At 50.2% G+C, this 19,364-nt stretch overlaps 1 long non-coding RNA gene across 2 annotated transcripts in view; it reads left to right on the forward strand.

Moving 5' to 3' along the window:
• Nucleotides 1-19,364, forward strand: part of LOC103567297 (uncharacterized) — a 48,599-nt gene that overhangs the window by 28,089 nt on the left and 1,146 nt on the right. The window contains exons 2-4 of one of the 2 annotated variants that reach the window (XR_011531026.1): nucleotides 10,727-10,840; nucleotides 11,533-11,887; nucleotides 19,267-19,359. This is a non-coding gene — a long non-coding RNA (uncharacterized lncRNA). Of the gene's footprint in view, nucleotides 1-10,726; nucleotides 10,841-11,429; nucleotides 11,888-19,266; nucleotides 19,360-19,364 lie in introns of those variants that run through there. The other variant, XR_011531025.1, reaches the window with a different exon arrangement.

Genomic DNA, 19,364 nt, shown 5'->3' on the forward strand with positions numbered 1-19,364 from the left:
GCTTTAAAAATTCCTGATCCGTGGGCCCCGCCGCGGGATCCTGATTCAACTGGGCTGCAGCTGGGTATCGGGACTTTAAACAGCTCCCCAGGTGAGCCTACTGCACAGGGCTGCTTGGAGAACCCCAGATTTGACAGGGGAGAAGAATGAACAAATCTCTCAAATGTGTACAGTACATACTGTGAAGGAGAGCTTCGCAGGAAAGAGGCCTCGCGAGATGGGGGTGCTGTTGAAGACAGCTTGGTCAGAAGGGCTGCTCAGAGCGGTGACATTGGAGCAGAAGGGACCCAAAGAAAGTGAGGGAATGAATCATGGGAAAGCTAGGGTGGGTGCGGGCGTGGGGAGCAGCCGGGGTAAGATTCTAGATGAACAGATGGCTCTTTGGCCAAGAGAAGTCCTGAAACTATTGCTCTCGTGGGTCCTTAAGCTCCAGCAGCCTGGTTCCCCCAGGCCTGAAGCCGTTAATGCTGCTTCGAGGTCCTGACTCTCTTCCTCCTTCCAGGCTCTATCTTCCTGGCAGATCCTCTTTGCCCTGGCCCTAGTTACCCATGTAGGAGGTGGCAAGAAAAGCCTGATCCAAATATTGGGATTGTCCTCAGCTGTCCTGGTGTGCTCAAAATGGGATCAGAACCTCAGGACCAGCCTCTTCCTCTTTCCCCCTCGTCACCCCCCATCCCACCCCAGCCCATAGAAGCTCGAGGCGTGGAGGAGAAGGGGAGGGAGGGGCAGCCATCAGAGATGACGGAGCCCCGCCCCGAGCCTTGCGGAAGATGTACCCCGACGAGGCTGGGCAGCTGAGTCTGTCTGACCTAGGCCCCGGGGTCCCCCGAGCTGGGATGTGCTCTGGCTTCCCCGACAAGAAACAGGCTGGGCATGGCCAGATGTGGGGGGAGGTGGCCTGGTCTGTAACTAGGCCACGAGCGCTGGTCAGCATGACTGGGGCTCTCAGTGTCACCTTGAACAGCGGAATTTAGAGGCTTAGAAATCAAAGTCCTAAGTATTAGAGTAATAACTTAGCAAGTTACATCAGAGTGTTGCGTTAGGATTGTGTCCAGATAATACAGAAATATCATACGGTCTCAGTAGCTTAGATTAGAAATGTTGTGCTACAATGTCTTATAATATTGCAGCAAGACGTTATGTAATGTTATGTGTTAGAATAGTATGTTGCTTTAGAGTGTTAGAGCGTGGGTTGAACTGTGCTAAAATGTTGCATTAGAATATTAACTATAACACTGTGTCAGAATGGTGTATGTATTCGCATTCGAATGTTATAACAGTATATCAGAGTATTGCATTAAAATATTGAGTTGGAATGTTCCGTTAGCATGTTTTCTTAGGATGGCATGTTGAATCTTAAAATCAAAAGCTAGCTCATGGAATTGCGGGGTGCTTTGATGGGGTGCAGAGCGACTCTTGGCCCGGGAATCTGGGGAGGGCTGGATTTGGGTTCTGACTCTCTGCCCAACTCTTCCTCTCCTGGAGCCTCAGTTTCCTCATTTACGACAAGGGCTGTTGGCCCTTGTGGTCTCCAGAGCCTCTCTCACGCTGGCTGTTTATGGGGCTCTGAGCGCTGGAATCTCGCCCTTTGCCTCCTCCCAGGCAGGAAGTGAGGATGCTCGTTAACAATGAGGTTGATCTTATCGCGAATGAATGACTTTCTGGGAGTAAACAGCTTCCTTACTGACAGGAAAAGTAAGAGAAACAAGTGACCAGCCAGGGTGAGAGAAACTCTAGACAACTGCTCATTGCCTCCCAAAAGGCACGAGGGCCCCTTCCCCAAACTGGTGAGGAACCAGGGACCCATGCCAATCCCCAGGAACACTCCTTGCTCCCCCATATCCCCCCAGCCTTCTCCAACCCCCATGGGTGACAACAGTCCTGGGATCCCCACCGCGGACTGAAGCGGGGCCTACCGAGTTCTGAGCCCTCCTCCGCAATCCTGGGTCCTGGTCAGACCCCCACCATCTCAAAGTTCTGCCCCCTTCCCCATGTGGATCAGGCCCTTTCTGATGTGGGCCTCGAACAGGCGGTTTGAGCAAAAATATCCCGGGCCTCGTCAACCCCAACCCTCACTGCTCCTTACTCCCGAGAAGAAAAAACAAGTGATGCCAAGTTGACCTGGGAAAATCCCCATGCTCACTCATGCTCTGATTGCTCCGCACATCTTGAGGGTTTTCACGCACCCCTAGCCACAGACCCCAGTGGTCCACGATCTAAGACAGTGAAGGGGTTACGAGCACGGTCCCATAGACCAGCTAATGACCACAAGAACTCCTGCGCAAGCCACTTCCCCTTCTGAACCTGTGTCCTTAACTGCAAAATAGGGCGAGGTTTTGACCTTATTGGGCATGGTGGGCATAAACTTGAGATAATATCTGCAAAGCATTTAGCTCATCAACCATCAAGGGCAAGTGCACTGAGCTTGTCGGGGTTGAGGTTGCACAGACCTGGGCACACCCCACACCCTTGCCTGTAACTCCACCCTGGTCTGGGCCGCAGCCCCCCTGCACGCTCCAGTTTGGAGAAGAACATCCATACCCCATGGGCATCCTGAGATGAAAGAGGAAATCCATAGAAGAAAGGGAGCCAGGAGTCCCTGTGCTTAGAAGAGGCCTTCCAAGGAAACTGGCAGTGAGCATGATGCTTTTTACCAAAACAAATCTCTTAATACCTGCAAGAGCATCTGATAAGGCAGACGGGGCCTTGAGAGCTGGGGTAAAGAGGCTGGGCAAGCTTCTACCCCACATTGCTTCACCGGCTGACCTCTTCCTATCTCAGGGCTTCTGTTATCTTAGCAGTCAAATGTGGCTTAAAAAGGTACTTTTTCACAGCGCCATTGTGAGGGTCAAATAAGATGATATAACTCTTAAAGCCAGAAAAGGCCATAAGCGGCCTTGTGTGGAGAGCAAAGAGCATCATGCGGAAGTGGAGAGGAAAAGAAAAACTGGAAGGGAAAGTGAAACGGGAGGGGATAACTTAGAGGAATTGCCCGTGATGGGCACTCCCTGGGAAAACTTACAGAAGAGCATGTGATGTGCAGTCACCAGAACTGAGTCTGAATGCCAGCTCTGCCATTAACTTGCTGTATGACCTTTGGCTGCTCCCTGCCCTCTCTGGGCCTCCGTGTCCTCATAAATAACACAAGCCAGTCAGACCAGATGACCTCCTGTGACGCAGCCTCCCTTGGGCCCTTGGATTCCCTGATGCGCAGCCACAAGCCCTTGGCTCCTGGGCGTGTTTGGCTGGAGAGACTTGAGTTACCCACAGTTCCTAAGCACCTTCATTCCCATCTTCATGATTGGCTCAGGGATGGTAAAGAAAGGATCCCAAACTCCTGGAGGTGGGCAGTTGGGAGAGCTGAGGATGGTCAGTGACCAGTGCCCCTGCCTGAGGCTTCGTGACAATTCCCAGATCTTACCTGTCTGTATTCCACGTGGTCACCTCTGAGGACAGTGGGAACTGAGCAAATGTGAGGTATGCACAGAGCCTGGCACTGGAGCAAAGCAGCGAGCAAGACAGATCCAGTTCTTGCTCCCGTGGAGCTAACATTCAAGGGAGTAGGATGGACAATGCATTAGAGCTCTGCCGTTTTGTGCATATATGTTTATTATTGTTAAATTTTATTAATTGACACTTTTATCAGTATACAAAGTCCTTCTTTGTCTCTTGTAACAGTGTTTGGTTTAAAGTCTATTTTGTCTGATATGAGTATATTCACCCCATCTCTTTTGGTTACTATTTGCGTAGAATATCTTTTTCTATCCTTCCACTTTCAACCTATTTGTGTCTTTGGAGCTAAAATGAGTCTTTTGTAGACAGCATATAGTTGGATATGGTTTTTTTAATCCAATCTGTCAGTTTGTGCTTTTTAATTGGAGAGGTTAATCTATTTACATTTAAAGAAATTACTGATAAGGAAGAACTTACTTTTTCCATTTTATGATTTGTTTTCTGTTTGTCTTATGGTATTTTTGTCCCTCATTTCCTCCATTACTGCCATCTTTTGTGTTTAGTTGCTTTTTCATAGTGACATGTTTTGATTCCCTTCTCATTTCCTTTTGTGTATATTCTATAGATATTTAGGACATCGATAGAAATATGTTCTATAGGTAATTAAAAATATCTATAAAAATATAGAGTTTAATGGTTATTATGGGAATTATATAATATCATAAAGTTATAACAGTTGCATTTGAGGTGAAATTCTACTCTTATATATCTCTACCCCTTCTCCCACTTTATGTTATTGATGTCGCAAATTATGTCTTTATGCATTGTGTACCTACTAACATAGATTTATAGTTTTTTATTCATTTGTCTTTTAAATCTTATAAAAAATAAAAAGTAGAATTACAAACCAAAATTACAATAACCTTTAACTTTATATTTGCCGTGTATTTGCCTGTACCAGAGATCTTTATTTCTTCATATAGTTTTTGAGTTACCATCTAGCATCTTTTTGTTTCAACCTAAAGGACTTCTTTTAGCATTTCTTATAGGGCAGGACTAGTGGTCATGAACTCCCTCAACTGTTGTTTATCTTGAATTGTCTTAATTTCTCCTTCATTTTTGAAGGATAGTTTTTCTGGATAGAGAAGTTTTGGTTGAAATTCTTTTTTCTTTCTTGGCTAATAATCATTTGAGGATCCCTTGTACATGATGAGTTGCTTCTCTCTTGCTGCTTTCAAGATTCTCTCTTTGGCTTTTGATAGTTTGATTATAATGCAACTCAGTGTGGGTCAGTTGGAGTTTATCTTACTTGGAGTTCATTCAGCTTCTTAAATTTGTAAATATATGTATTTCATCAAATTTGGGTAGTTTTAGCTATTATTTCTTCAAGTAATCTCTCTGCCCCTTTCTCTCTTTCCTCTCTTCTGGGACTCCCAAAATACATATGGGACTCCTTTTGATACTTCCCCACAAGTCCTTTAGGCTCTATTTGCTTTTCTTCATTCTTTTTTTCTCTCTGCTCTTCAGACTCTGTAATTTCAATTGTCCTGTCTTCAAGTTCACTGATTCTTTCTTCAGTCTGCTCTAGCCTGTTATTGAGCCTCTCTAGTGAATTTTTCGTTTCTGTTATTCTATTTTTTTAGTTCCAGAATTTCTGTTTGTTTCCTTTTTATAATTTCTATCTCTTTGTTGATATTCTCATTTTGTTTATATATCATTTCCCTAGTTTCCTTTAGTTCTTTGTTTGTGTTTTCCTTCAGCTCTTTGAGCATATTTAAGACAGTTGTTTTAAAGTTTTCATGCAATAAATCCAATGTCTGGGTTTCCTCAGGGGTCATTTCTGTCAATTAATTTTGTTCCTTTGAATAAGCCATGTTTTCTGTTTCTTTCTTGTGATTTATTTGTTGAAAATTGAACCTTTGAATAAACAGCCATCTTTCCCTGTCTTTGCAGACTGGCTTTCTCCTGGAATGGTCCTCCATCAAGGTGAAAGCTTAAGGTCTTCTCAGGTCTTTTCTGAGCACACATCTTGGTTGACGCTGCTTGTGGCTTTCTCAATTCCCCCCATATACACAGCCGCTTTTGAATGCCTTAATTTCCTTAAGAGTGTCATCCCAGCACCCCAGATTCTCCTTGGGACCATAGACAGCCTATTGTATGTGTCCACCCATGGTATTTTGCCCCACGTATCTATGGGTCTATGGTCTCCTTTCAGCTGTCATGAACGGTGCCTGCTGCTTCTCCCCACCTGAGATCCAACTTAGGTGAAACAGGGGGCAGTCCTTCAGGCAGCCCTCAGACAGGTTAGAATGATGCAAGTAAGGTCTGCTTGGAACCTCTAATTGGAGGGAGGGACCTGGGAATGGACTGCTGCCTCCTCCACTAAGACAACTGCTGTGCCAGGAAGAAGATGGGAAAGGGGCCAGTAAAATTGCCACAAAACTTTTCCTACTGTTTTGAAGGTGGCCTTTTCTCGACTGGGTGCTCACTTGGTTGCTGTAAACTCTTGACTGTTTTGCAGAGCTGCTAAAATAGTTCAGCCCATTCCTTGGATTTGGGGATTTTTTGTTTGTTTGTTTTTTGATGCTTCTGTGGAAGGAATAAGAACTTGGGCTTTCCTAATCTGCCATTTTGCTTCCTCTGATGGACAACACAAAGAAATAGTCGAATGTCTAACTGCACAATGAGCGCAGGGCAGAAGCAACTATGGATAATCAGGATTGGGAAAGGACTTGGGAAAGGGACGATGTTTGAACTGAAGGAGGAGAAGAAAGACGCCAGGAAAGGAACTGAGAAAAGAGCAAGAACAAAGGCCCCAAGGTGGAAAAGAACCTGGTTTGTCCTTGGCCTTGTTGGAAGGCTGATGTGGCTGGAGACTGGGGAGGCCTGGGGACCGGAGCAAACAGGATCCGGAGGCCAGGACGAGCTGTTTGGGCTTTATTCTGACTGTGATGAGAACCCATGGAGGCTTTTAAGAACTAAAGAGACCCTGTGATTTTTGTTTGAAATGACAAGGCTGCTGTGCAGATAAGGCCTAGAGTGGAGACCAGTGAGGAGGCCGGTGTAGATGCCCTGGTGAGAGAGGAAGCCAGAGTCTGGGAATTAGAGGCTAATTGGCAGGAATCACAGTGAGGCTGAGAGTTTTGTGGGAACAGCCTGGCAGCAGCCCTGAGGGCTTTCAGAAGTGGACCTGGGGATAGCCCAGGCCAAGTCAAGTCAAGTCTGGGGCCAGGGAAATGGGGGTGTGCTTTTGCCCCCGTGGACTTCTTTTGAAGATCTGTGCTCTGTCTCTCCCAGCTGTGCCCTTCTCCGGGGAAAAAAAGACAAAAACTGTGCCCCTGGGGTTTGCAAAACTGGCATCTGAAAGGTCCATATTTTTTAAAAGGGAACTGGACCACTGAGAAGATGGGGAAGCTGGAGCCCAAGAGAGGGGACGTGACCATGGCCTCACAGTGAGTCAGTCCCCTTCAGTGAGGATGAGTCAGGGAGCGTGTCGCTCAGTTCCTGCTGATAGCATGGTGTCAGCATTCTCAGTGTGTCTGAGGTTAGACACTAAGATTCCAGAGTCGGGCTGGCCTGGCCAGAGTCCTGGCCTTCTGACGCACAGTGTGATAGTGCGTGGGCCGCCACCTCTCTCTGAGCCTCAGTTTCCTCATCTATACCACTATGGTGATAACAGTCCCCTCAAGGTTGGATTATGGTGAACTATGTGAGATAATGTGTGCAAAGCACTTAGCAGGTGCCCGGCTCATAGTAAGTGCTCAATAACTGGTCTTTGCAACGGCTTTGCTAATTACTGTGATGACTGCAATGATTAGCAGGGGATCCTGCTAACAATTTTACGCACCCAGCAGAACCACAGAATCCAGCTTGGTCCAGTTTGGGAGAATGTCAGAGGATGTGATCCCTTTTTCTTGTTCCCTCTGTCTTAGCCACAGAGCTCAGGTGCTCTCAGGCCCTGCAGCCCATCTCATGTTCTAGTGAAATGTCATGGGTCAGAGAGAGGGAAAGAACCTATGGAAAGAAGGACAATGAGCAATTACGTCCATGCCTCACAGATAGGAGGCATCTGAGCTGGACCTTGAGGTAGGGTTGGAGCTGTGCATGCCAAGATGGCAGGGTGGCATCCCAGGAGAAGGGCGGAGCCTCGGCCAGGGTTCAGAGGTAGAAAACTGTTTTTCTTTCCTTTTGGGTAGGCAGCAAAGAGAGTGGCTCATTTTGGCCACAGTGGAGTGTTTGTGATGGGCAGACGAGTACAAGGACATACAGTTGCTAGGTTACGGATGCTGGGCTAGAGGGGTCTGGTCCTCACCTGGAAGTGATGCAGAGCTGTGACTGTTTCTGAGGAAGGGAGGACCATCGTTAGAGCTGAGCTTTGTGCGCCAGAGGCCAGAGGCCCCAGTCCCTGCTGGGAGGGATCTAGGCCAGCGATGCTGAGGCCCAACCTTGGGCCATGAGAGTGTGGAGGGAGAGAGACTGCAGATGAGGTGGTAGAATCTTCTAGAAGTGGCAGGGGTGAGGGAAGACCCAAGGTCAACTCCCAGATTGCCAGCTCGGGCAACCTGATGGCTGAGACGAAGGCCAAGGATGGAAGAGGTTTGGGGCGGAAGATGGGGTCGGCAGCTCTGGACACCCCATGTTTGAGCAGCCTGTGAGCCCTCTGCATGGGCAGCTGGCTCTGTAGGTCTGGACTTCGGGGTCTCAGGATGGGGGGGGCGGGTATTTGACAGTGGTTATGGCCCGAGTTCGGCTGGTTTGTTGAGGCACACAGGCAGAAGAGAGGAGGACGGGGCACGGCCGCTGGCCACAGCTATCCCCTTGGCCCCCATGTGGCCCAGTCTTCTCTTTGTTGCCGTCCGTGGCTTCTCATCTCACACTTCCTTTCTGGCCCTCACTCAGCTGCGTCATTTTAGGGAACTTGGAAACCAGACCTCGCGTCTGTAACTTAGGAAATCATACACTCCAATGAGCCGGAAAGGGGCTTTTGGAATAATTCTATTGAAAATATGTGGGTTTTCGCCTTGAAATGATCTTCCTGAAATTATCCCCTTTCTCTCTTTATAAATATTAAAAAGAAGGAATCAGAGCTTAGAGCTTTAAATCCCTATTCAGGGACTTTCTCATCTGCCTCCCAGGAAAGCGACCAGTGATTTCCGAGGAAGACGAGGAGGAGGCTGGCTCATTCTCTTTAACATGGCACCCCCACCTCCCCAAATCCGCCTTTTGGAGCAGCCCTGACCAGTCCCTCCTGGCCCCCCACAGCTAAGCTGGGATTTGCTGGAATATTATGTGTCATTGTGGGGCTGTGAGAGAGAAGGAGCAAGCTCAGGAGGGGCGGGGAGAGGGAAGGTGAGGAAGGCTGGAGAGAGAGAGACAGAGAGACGGAGAGAAGTAGGGGGAGGGAGAGGCAGCAGGAGAGACAGGGAGTGTGAGAGACAGCAGAGACGGAGAGAAGAGTGAGTTAGAGCAAGAGAGAAACAGCTCTGGGGAGAAAGAGTCAGATGTACAGAAACACAGAGACGTGCTGGGGAGAAAGAGAGACACAGCTAGAGCTCGAGGATTAAAGGCGACTTAGAGCATGGACAGAGAAGGTAGCACAGAGATGGCGAGAGAGGAAGGGAAGACGGGAATGGCGAAATGGGGAGGGTGAGAGGAGGCCACAGGGAGCCAGAGGTGGAAAACCATGCCGACAACAGACTGACAGGTGGGGTAGCAAAGAGCCATGGGAGAGAGATACAGCGAGACAGTGACACTCTGGGTGACCAGAGGGGTCCCTGCCACCATCGGGCTGAAGGCTGACTTGTGCTAGGGACCAATGTGTGACTCGTGTGCAGGATGGTGTCCAAGGGAGGGAAGCTCCTGTTTCCCAGCCTGGCCCCTCGGGCTCCTGCCCCAGTCTCACGACTCAGGTTAAGCATGGCTGACCTTTGACACATAGGGGAGAGGTGGGGGGCAGAGGGGAGAGGTTAACAGGAGCCTGGCTTAGGCATCAGGTGGACCCGAGTTCAAGCGTCAGTTCTGCCAATCACTGCCGTGCGTTTTAGGCACGTTATTCAGCCTTTGCATCCTTGGTTTTCTCATCTGAAAAAGGGGCATAATGAGACCTACATCATAGGGTCGTTACGCTGCCAGAATGAGGCGCCACCTGTGAGGGGCCTGGCACAGCGCCTGGGGATGGGATCTGCTCCACCTCACATGAATCAATTGACTTCGTCCATCCTGGAGTATAGGGCTCAACGACAATCCTGTGATCTCAGAACTGATCAGCGCCGACCCTGGAGATCTGGGCGTAAAACCCACACCCTACAGGCACCTTGAAAGGGGAAATTTGAAGGAGGAAGGGAACAGGAAGTTCTTATGGCTGGGAGAGTTCCCGAGAAGGCTTTCTCAGGCAGCTGTGGTGGGCACAAGGGGTAAGGGTGGACCTAACCCGTCTCCACCCCAGGAGTAAGGGGACCTGGTCAAGAGGGAAGTCCACTGGCCTGTGGCTCCTTGAGTGACCCTGAGCCCTCCAGGGCTCTGCCTGCCCCTCTGATGGAGAGGGTATCAGACTGCAGGCTCTGTTAGGGCCTCGGAGGTCTAACAGTCTATGATTGTAAGCAGCCTGACTGGCGGTGGGGGTGGGGAGGGTGTCCCCTGCCCCCCCCCCCCCCGTACTCCCCCCAACCAAACTGCGGCAGGAACAGAGGCCGCTGCCTTCTGAGGGATCTGTCACAAAGCGCGGTGGTCGGTTACTGGTTTCCACACAAGCCAAGCCCTTGATCTGCCGTGTTTGAGGAAACCCTTTGTTCCTTTCAAGTCTCTATTCTCTGAGCCAGGCTGGTGCACAGACCCAGGCAGTGAGTTTTCTCTTTCTTCCTTTTCTTTTTGGATTTTTAAAAATAACTGGTTTGTGCGTTCAGGCCGTGTTCCAGAATTGGGTTCCCAGGCTGGGGTTCAGGGCCAGGGACTCCAGCAGCCACTTACTCCTGGGAAGGCCTGGGAGGAGGGAAAGCTGAAAGGCTGGGGGTGGGGGAAGACATTAAACCTGTGCCCGAGAGAGGGACTCAGGCTCAGGAGCCAGTGCTGGGAGGGGAGGCTGGAGAGCAGAGACACAGACAGCAGAGGGTTCTGATCCTGGCTACAGCACCCCCAGGCTGGCCACCCTGGGGTTCTCCCCTCCCGCTCTGGACCTCAGCTTAGTTAAGTCAGATCAGAGACCGGAGCAGATGCCTACCTCTCGGCATTGCTGGGCCCATGCCAGACATTGCTAATCGATCGCCCTCCCCCACAGAGCTTGGATGAGCCCAGAGAATCCTTCTCAGCACAGCCTCTGGGTGTTTACTACCGACTGGACTTGCCGTACAAAACGAGACCTACCTCCCATCCTCAGACAAGCCAACGCGAAGTGGGTACTCAATAAATATGTGTTGGATGAATGGACATTTTTAAAAAGTCTTTATGACATGCCAGGCATTGTTATAAGCACTTTTTAAGCAGTGAACAAAACGGAGTTGCTGACCTCAACCCACTGTGTGGGGGAGACACATAACAAGCAAATAAGCAGAGAAATATATCAGATGTCAGGTGGTGATCAGGGCTCCGAAGAAAAATGAACCAGAATAAAACAGTAGAAAATGACAGCATGTGGGGGTGGGTGTGGGGGACATGGTAGATAAGGTCATCAGAGACGGTTTCTCGAGAAGGTGGTATTGGAGCAGAGAACTCAACCAAGTGAGAGAATCTCTTAAGGTTCTATCAGTCTAAAACTTTGAGCCTAAACTCGTTTGACACTAAGATTCTATTTTCTGTTGTGTAAGATTCTAGGCTCCCATGAATCTAGGAACCCATAACTAAAATTGCATATTTTTACTGCTCTCACATTCCAAGACAATGATTCCAGAATTCAGTAACTCTGAAATTCTAGGATTCACTGAAGCATCTTTTTACTTGAATAGACCAGGATTCATTGCCTACCCTCTCCCTGCTACCCCTAGGAAATGGAGCTGAAAATAGAAACTGTCAAAACAACAAGCCATTCCAGCTCTAAGCGCCATAGTAAACAAATGGTCCAGTGTTGCTCTGATGGTTTAATTGCAGCAGTTCCAGACAAGCCCATTCACGAAGGATCTTCAGTTGACGGGAAGGAGGAGTGAGCCCCCCTCCGGGGAAGGGGCGGCTTGTGGCTAGCCCTTGGGGGAAGTCTTTACCAGGTGAGGCTGATGCTCTGGGGAGCCGGCTGGATTTCAGCAGCCAAAGCCCTAGCTGGCTGGATCAGACTCTCTTTGCCTTCGGACATCAAGATGGTGGATATTTGAACTGGAAGGATAAAGAAAGGCCTCTCTGAGGAGGTGGCACTGGAGCTGGACCTGAAGATGAAGAAGATGACAGCTTCACAGACAGCCAGGGGAAGCGAGTCCCAGGCAGGGGGAACAGAAGATTCAAAGGTCCTGAGGTGAGAGAGCGAGCTTGGCTGGTTCCCTAAGCAGCTGGAGTGTAGGAAAATGAGATGAGGTAAGAAGGACAGGAAGGGGCTGCATCCTATAGAGATCTGTAGGCTAAGGTTAAGAATGTGGAAGCTTCTGGTTTTAAACAGAGGAGTAATAGAATGTAATTCCTTATGTAGAGGATTCCTGAGTTCTCTGAGTAGAATGGACTACTGGAGGAAAGAGTGGAAGCTGGAAGACCAGTAAGGGACTGTGGTATTTGTCCCAGTGAGAAATGATGGGGGCTTGGATTTAGATGGTGGCAATGGATCCATTTGTTCATCTGTCCTTTCTTTCTCCTCCCCCCCCCCCGCCCGCCTTCCTTCTATCCTTCCATCCCTTCATCCATGCATCTACCCACCCATGACTAACCACACACTTATTAAGTGTCTATTGGGACTCTGGCACAATTCTGGAATTACAAAGATGAATTAAACACAGCAACCAACCATAAGGAGCTCACAAAATGGCAGGGTACATGACATTGCCATGTAATGGTCTGAATGTTCCAGTCAAGGAATGCACAATGTACTGCGAGAGCTCGTGGGGGTAGTTCACTGAGCCTGGGGAGCTGGAGAAGGACCCCGGAGGAGGTGTTGATGTTTGAGTTGGGCCTTTTGAAGGACACAGAGGAGTTGGACGGCCAGGAGGAGAATGTTCTTGGCAGGGGGACAGCTTGAGCAAAGGCAAGAAGGTAGCATGGGCGAGCACGGCAGAGCCTGGAAATGCGTAGATGTCCAGGTTGGCGGGATCAACAGGCATGTGGAGTGACACTGAGGGAGAGGAGTTGGGGTCGACTTGGGGAGAGGTGGAATATATGCTTGCAACTGGGCCTGCCCCTTCCTGTTCAGCCCTGCCCGCCCCAACCAGAGCTGAGTAATTTCATTAAGTAGCGGCTCTTAAACTAGATACAGCTGTTTAGCAGATGTTGCCTTCCACCCCAGATGGAGGTGCATCTTGGTGACAGGCACAGCGTTTCCAGGGCATCTAATTTGTGAGGCTGTGGAGAGGAAAGAAATTCAAGATGCTGCCATTATTATTTAATGACCATCATTCATTACACACCCCCCTGCCCCCAGGGCCACTGCCACACGTCAAACATTCCTGTTGGTTTCGGACTGGAGACAGAGAGGGCAGGCTGGCAGGTGGGCTGGGGAGTTTGACTTGCTGGTTCTCACTCAGAAAACAAGAAAAGGGAATAAAAAAGTTGTCAATCCACAGAGCCCTCAAGAGCTTTTGTGATAGTGGAAAATGACGCATGCCCCCATTTTTTCATGAAAGGGGTACAGATAATAACTACTGTCTATTGAGCCAGGTGCCATGCCAGGTGCATCCCGTACCTTGTCTCTGGTTCTCTAAACCTCCCAACAGCCATGCACAGGCTGACCTCAGGGCCTTTGCTCTTGCTTTCTCCTCTGGCTGGAAATACCCTTCCTCCAGATGCCCACAAGGCTAACTCCCCACGTCTTCAGGGCTCCCATTGTGTCACCTCCTCAGAGAGGCCTCCACCGATCACCTTATGAATAGCACCTTTCTCCATCATTCTCTACCCCTCGCCTGGCTTTATTTTCCTTCATCCCTCGATACGTGTATATTTGTTGAGCATTTGTCTCTCTCCACTAGAGTTCAGGCTCCCAAGGGCAAGGACTTTTGTCTGTTTATTCATTGCGGCCTCCCCAGCGCTCAAAAGAATGCTTGACACAAGACAGAACTCTATAAATATTTGTTCAATGGGCGGATGAATGATCAATGGATTCCATTGAATGTAGGAGAAGAGTGTCAGGGAGATAAAATCACTTTCCCAGGGGTTACCCAGCCGGTGAGGGGTGCCTGGGATTTGAATTCGAGTCTGTCTGAGTCTAAAGCTCCACCCCTTTCATCAAGGACTTCTTTTCCTTCTCCACCGCACTTACACCATTTACGGACGGTTTGTCTGTTCGTGTGTTTGCTGTCTGTCTCCCCGACTAGAATGGCAGCTCCACTGGGAGCAGATTTCAGCTGTTTTGCTCACAGCCAAATCCTCAGCACCCAAACAGCTCCTGGCACCCAGGAAGCACTTCACGAGTATATGCCGAGTGGAGGGGGGTAGGGCTGGGAGATGGGAACCTGGGGCTCTCCACCCAGCTGTGCCTCAGATCCCAGTGGGAGGGTGGAGAGCTCCTGGCTCCTCCCACGTACATGCTTCTTTAACCCAGGAGGCAACTCTGCAAGGTAGGTCTCATCCATGCCATCTTACAGATGAGGAAACTGAGGCTCAATCAGATAAAGGATTTGTCTCGCCAAGGTCATCTGGCTAGTGAGTGGGGAGCTGGGATTTGAACCCGGGCCTCCAGAGCTCATGCATCATGTAAAAGAGACCCCCAGTTGACACTTGCTGGCTCAGTGCACCCAAAGGCACCAGCTGCTTGGCCAGAAGCTCCACTCACAGCCCACCAGGGCCTGCGTCTCCCCCTCAAGGTCAGCAGTGTCAGGGCCAGTGTGAAACTCCCCCTTCTTTCACAACTCCCCAGTTTCATCCATTTAAGTGACAACTTTGATGTTATTTTAACCCAAATCCCCCGTTGACTTCAATGGGAGCTTTGAATCCATGAGGAAGGTCAGACATCGCTTTTGGAGGTAGCACGGGCACCCAATGGAAATCACATTAGCATACTCATTATCATCAGGGCCCTTTGAATGTATCTTTTAGCTGTTCCCTTCAAGTGATTCTGAGACAATGGATCCTTTCTGTTCATGAATTCCTGGTCCCGGGCCTGAAGTGGGGCTGGGGTCAGCTTCTCTGCACTTTCCAAATGGTGACAGGGAACTCACATGTCTTAAGGTGCGGGAAAGAATGTTGTCCACCAGGCACCCCGTGGGGAAGGAGGCAGCTGTCTGGGTTTGGAGGAAGGAACTCTTCAAGTTCCTTAGGCAGTTGTGGCGGGACCCCAAGGATGGGGCTCAGGTAACAAAAGCTGTTGCTATCCCGCCTTCCAAGGACACCCTGTGAATAGGAGGCCTCTGGGTGCGGCAGAGAATGAGGGATGACAAGACGGTTGCTCAACTCTGGAAAGTGCCAGAGTTACCTGGGGAGCCTTTATCAGCAGTCAGTGCCTGGCACCCCTACACCAGACCATTTGGTTCCACATCTTGGGGAGTAGGGGGGCCAGCTGGGCATCAAAGGTTTTTAAGTGTCCCCAGATGACTCTAGTGTGGCAAGAGGCAGCTGGTAAGCAGAGCTGAACTGCTCTCTCCTCAAACCAGAGCGGACGGGAGAGAGAAGTTGTGGGATGGGTGGTGGTGGGAGGGCACTAGGAAGTCCTCTGGGGGTGTGTGGCAGAGAAGGAACTTCAGAGAAAAAACATCCTCTTTGTTTTTTAAAGAAAATTTTCAGAACACAGAAAAGTGGAGAGAACAGCGCAATGCCCCATTATCTATTAGCAGCCTCACCAGTTATCCACTGAGTCCTTCCTGTGGGGAGGGTTTGAGGTGTGTGCCCAGGGAGGTGATGCGCCCCAGCTTCCTGGAACCTCCTGTCAAGCTGGCCCTGCTCACAGTGATTCTGTGACAGCGGCTCCTTGGCGGGAACACAGAGCCCAGTGCCAAGCTCTCAGGCTGGGACAGGCTTTGACAGAAGAGCCAACACTGCGACACAAGGACTTTTGTGTTAAGGGGAAAAAAGATATATTTAAAAAGAAATCCCCACCTATTTGGACAAATTCCTCCTCGGTTCTCATATTTGGGGACAGGGCCTTAGGGCTGACCCCTAAAAGGGTCAAGGAAGTGGGGGGACCAGGCTAGGATCCCCCCGAGGGTGGTAGCTGGGCTGGGATGTCTCCGGGAAGTCCTCTTATGGGTGCTTCTTTGTCCATCTGGCAGAGATTCACTGAGTACCTACTCCGTGCTGGACATTGTGTTCCAGGCCATGGGGACACAGAGGTAATACCACGGCTGAAGATGCTTCCCCCCATGCAGCTGAGCTCCAGTGCAGGGGCCGGACAGTAAAGAGCAAGCAAGATGCAGAGCAGGTCAGAGCACATCAAGGGCTACAGAGGAAAATGAAGCTGGGGAAGTAAGACTAGCGTGGGCAGCAATTGTTAATAAGGTGCCCAGAGGAGGCCTCTCTGCTGAGGTGAGCCAAGAAGGTGAGGGAGGAGTCATGTGGGAGGAGCACCCCAGGCAGAGGGAACAGTACATGCAAAGGCCCGGGGGTGGGAGTGCTCCCTCCAGGAACAGCAAGCATCTCGTGTGACAGGAGCAGAGGAGAGTGGGGGACAGGGCTGGCAGGTGAGGTCAGGGAGGAGGGTCTGTAGGGGAAACTGGTGAGTCTAGACATGGAAGACCATGAAGGCCTTTGTAAAGACCTTTGCCTTCCTGAGTGAGAAGAGGAACAATCGGTGGGTTCTTAACAAGAAGATCAAAAGATCTGGCTTGCGTTTTAATGGGAGCTCCCTGGCTGCTGAGCACAGAGCACTCGTAGAAGGCAAGGACAGAACAGAAGTGTGGTGCAGTCATCCCAGGTGACAGAGGATGGCAGCTCAGACCAGGCAGGGTCAGGAGCGGTCAGTTTACGGATACGGTTGGAAGGTGGAGGCAACGGGATTTGCTGATGAAAGAATGTTGGCGTATGAGACAGGGAGAACAGGGATGACGCCAAGGTGTTTGATCTCAGCAATAGAATTGTGGGGTTGGCATTTCCTGAAATGGAAATCCCGCGGGAGGGGTGTGTTTTGGAGGGGTGGTTGGGAGTTCTGTTTTGGACAAGTTAGATCTGAGATGCCTGGACAACACAGAATGCAGATGTCGAGTCATCTGCTGGACATAGGAGTCTGGAGTGCTGAACATAAGGGCACGATCGTAGGTGGAGAATTGGACCAAGGACTGACCTGGGGTTCTGGTGTAGCAGGAACTGGGCCGGGCTCTTTCTCGGGGCCTCCTTGGGCCAGCGTCAGGCCTGGGGGTTCATGGAGGGATGTCCATACTCGTCCTCTCCATTCGCCTCTTCCGATTCTTAGCATGTACCCGGAGGTTAAAGGTGAAGGCTGAGCTAGCCTCAGTTTGGTTGAAAGAGCGGAAACTCTCAGGTTAACCTGAGCCATGGGAGTTGTTGTAAAGCAACTTGCGGGGATTGGAAGGCTGGAGTCTCGACCACGCCTCACAGGATGTGGTTTAGCCCCTGAGGACTCATCCAGGACCCAGTGCTCCAGGAACTGAGCTAGTTCACGGCCCCTCGGCAGCACCACCTCTTCCTCTCTGCTCCCCTTTCTCTCCTGAGGTTTTGGCTCACTCATTGCCCCTGCACTGCAACACTGTCTTTGCATTATCTGATCTTGTTGGGTCTTTCAGCTTTTATGCATTGTCCCAACTCTCCCTGCAATTCAAGACAAATGGGAGCCCGGATTGGTGCTGATTGGTTTAGCTAATTGCGCTCAGCCCTGCTGGGTGGAGCTTTGCATCAGGCTCTATCACCTGCTGTGGGCAGCCTTTGGGTCAGGTGACTTCTGCTCCAATCAGCTGTTGAGGCAGCGGTGGAGGTGCTATGGGTCCAGAGTATAAGGTCCACAACAGTAGTGGCAACAGTAATTATAACAGCATGGAATATTGATTAAGGTGGACTCTGGGTCAGACAGCTTGGGTTTGGGTTCAAAACCAGCCTCCACCACTTACTGTAGCCTCGGGCAGCTTATTCAACCTAACTGTACCTCCATCTCTACATCTATAAGTGGAGAACAATCTGTCAACTACATCTCGGGTTGGGGTGAGGAGCATGTAATCCGATCAATGAAACACTTATAGCACAGTATTTAATTAGAGCTCAAAAAAAGTTAATTACTGTTGTCATTATCACCGGTTGGACAGTTCATCTGCGCTAAGCTTGGTGCTTTAAAGGCACGCTCTCATTCAATTCTTCACAAAATCCCAATGAGATGGGTTCCCTTTTCAGTCCCTCTTATATATGTGAAACAGAGGTACAGAGAAGTTACATGACTTGTCCAAGGGCCCCTCAGCTAGTAAGGAGTGGAGCCGGGATTCAAACACATGTCTGTCTGGCTCCAGAACCATGGCTCTGAATCACTGTGCCCCCGACAGGCGCCTATGTGTAAATGCCCGCTCTGGGCCACTTCCTCCGTGAGGCTGTTGGCAGGAGCCCCCGGCAGGTGCAGCCCCTCCGTCCCCCGCCCCTCCAGCTCTCCCTGCCCTCCGAGGGGATGAATGCCTAGTCCCTACAGGCAGTCTGCTGAAGTGGGTTCTGCATGCTGCACCAGCCCTGGTCTGCAAAGCCCGTTCCTCCCCCTTGTCCTGTGTGGTCCTCGACACCCGACACCCGGATAAGCTAGCAGAGCAGGGGTATTCCTCGCATTTGACAGATGCGGGAACGGAGACTCACCAAAAGGATGGGACCAGGATGTGAACCCAGGTTTGCTGTCCCTTTCCCTCGTCTAGCCCCTTGGCAGGGTAAAACTGAACCCGAGGGGATCTGGGAGCCACGGTATGTTCTCCAACGGGGTGAAGTCAAGGCAAGAAGAAGCTGGGGTCAGAACCTCAGAGCTGGGAGGCGCTTCATTCAACTCAGCCTGTTCCCTGACTGCCGCTTGGCCCTGCAGCCAGTTCTGTGGAGTCTCCTGCTCATGGGCTGGGGCTCCTTCAGGGCGTAAAGGGAACAGAATGATGTGAAGCCCTGGTGCCAGTTTGATTTCTTGAACCAGGCCTGCCTGAGGCTGGGCTTGGTGCGGGCTGCCTGGCCAGAGGACCGCGGGGACGAGGGGCGTCTGCAGGCTCGGGGCTCTCATTTGCCTCTGCTGACACTCCCACTCCAAGCAGGAGCCTTGCCCATGCTCCAGGGTGGTTACCAGTCAGCGGTCCCTGGGCTTCACATGTGTGGGTGCCTCAGCACATGCCTGGAATCTGACAGATAAGGATTTGAATCTCCACCTTGCCCCTACTCACTGTGTGGCCTGGGGTAAGTCACTTAACTTCTCTGAGCTGCTGCTTCCTCATGCGTGATCCTATCTCATGGGGTTACTGTGAGGCTTGAGTAAGACATGTCCGTATAGCGCTTGGCGCAGTGCCTGGTGTGTGGCGGATGCTATTATTGTTTCAGGCATTCAAATCCCATGGCCTCCGCACAAAAAACTGCAGACACTTGCTGTTGGCATGGGAATGAAGAAAAGACTTACCTTTTAGGAACATAAAAGAATAATTAAGAAGGAAAGATTATTTTGGTGACAGTGTGGAGGATGTATTAGGAGGGGCAAGATTGCAAACGAAATGTCCATTAGGAATGTGTTTGGCTGTTGGAAGCAAAAAATTCAACAGTGGAACAGATTTCTAGCTGTTCCTCAATATCCACTCTCTCTTTCTTTCTTAGTCAATAGAATCCATAATTTTCAGTTCGGCATATGGCAGCCTGGAATGAGGATTACGGTTCCCAGCTTCCCTTCCACATCCTCAGTATGGCCATGTGAG

The sequence above is a fragment of the Equus przewalskii genome, chromosome 21 (genome assembly GCF_037783145.1).
Source record: "Equus przewalskii isolate Varuska chromosome 21, EquPr2, whole genome shotgun sequence".
NCBI classification, from domain to species: Eukaryota; Metazoa; Chordata; class Mammalia; order Perissodactyla; family Equidae; genus Equus; species Equus przewalskii.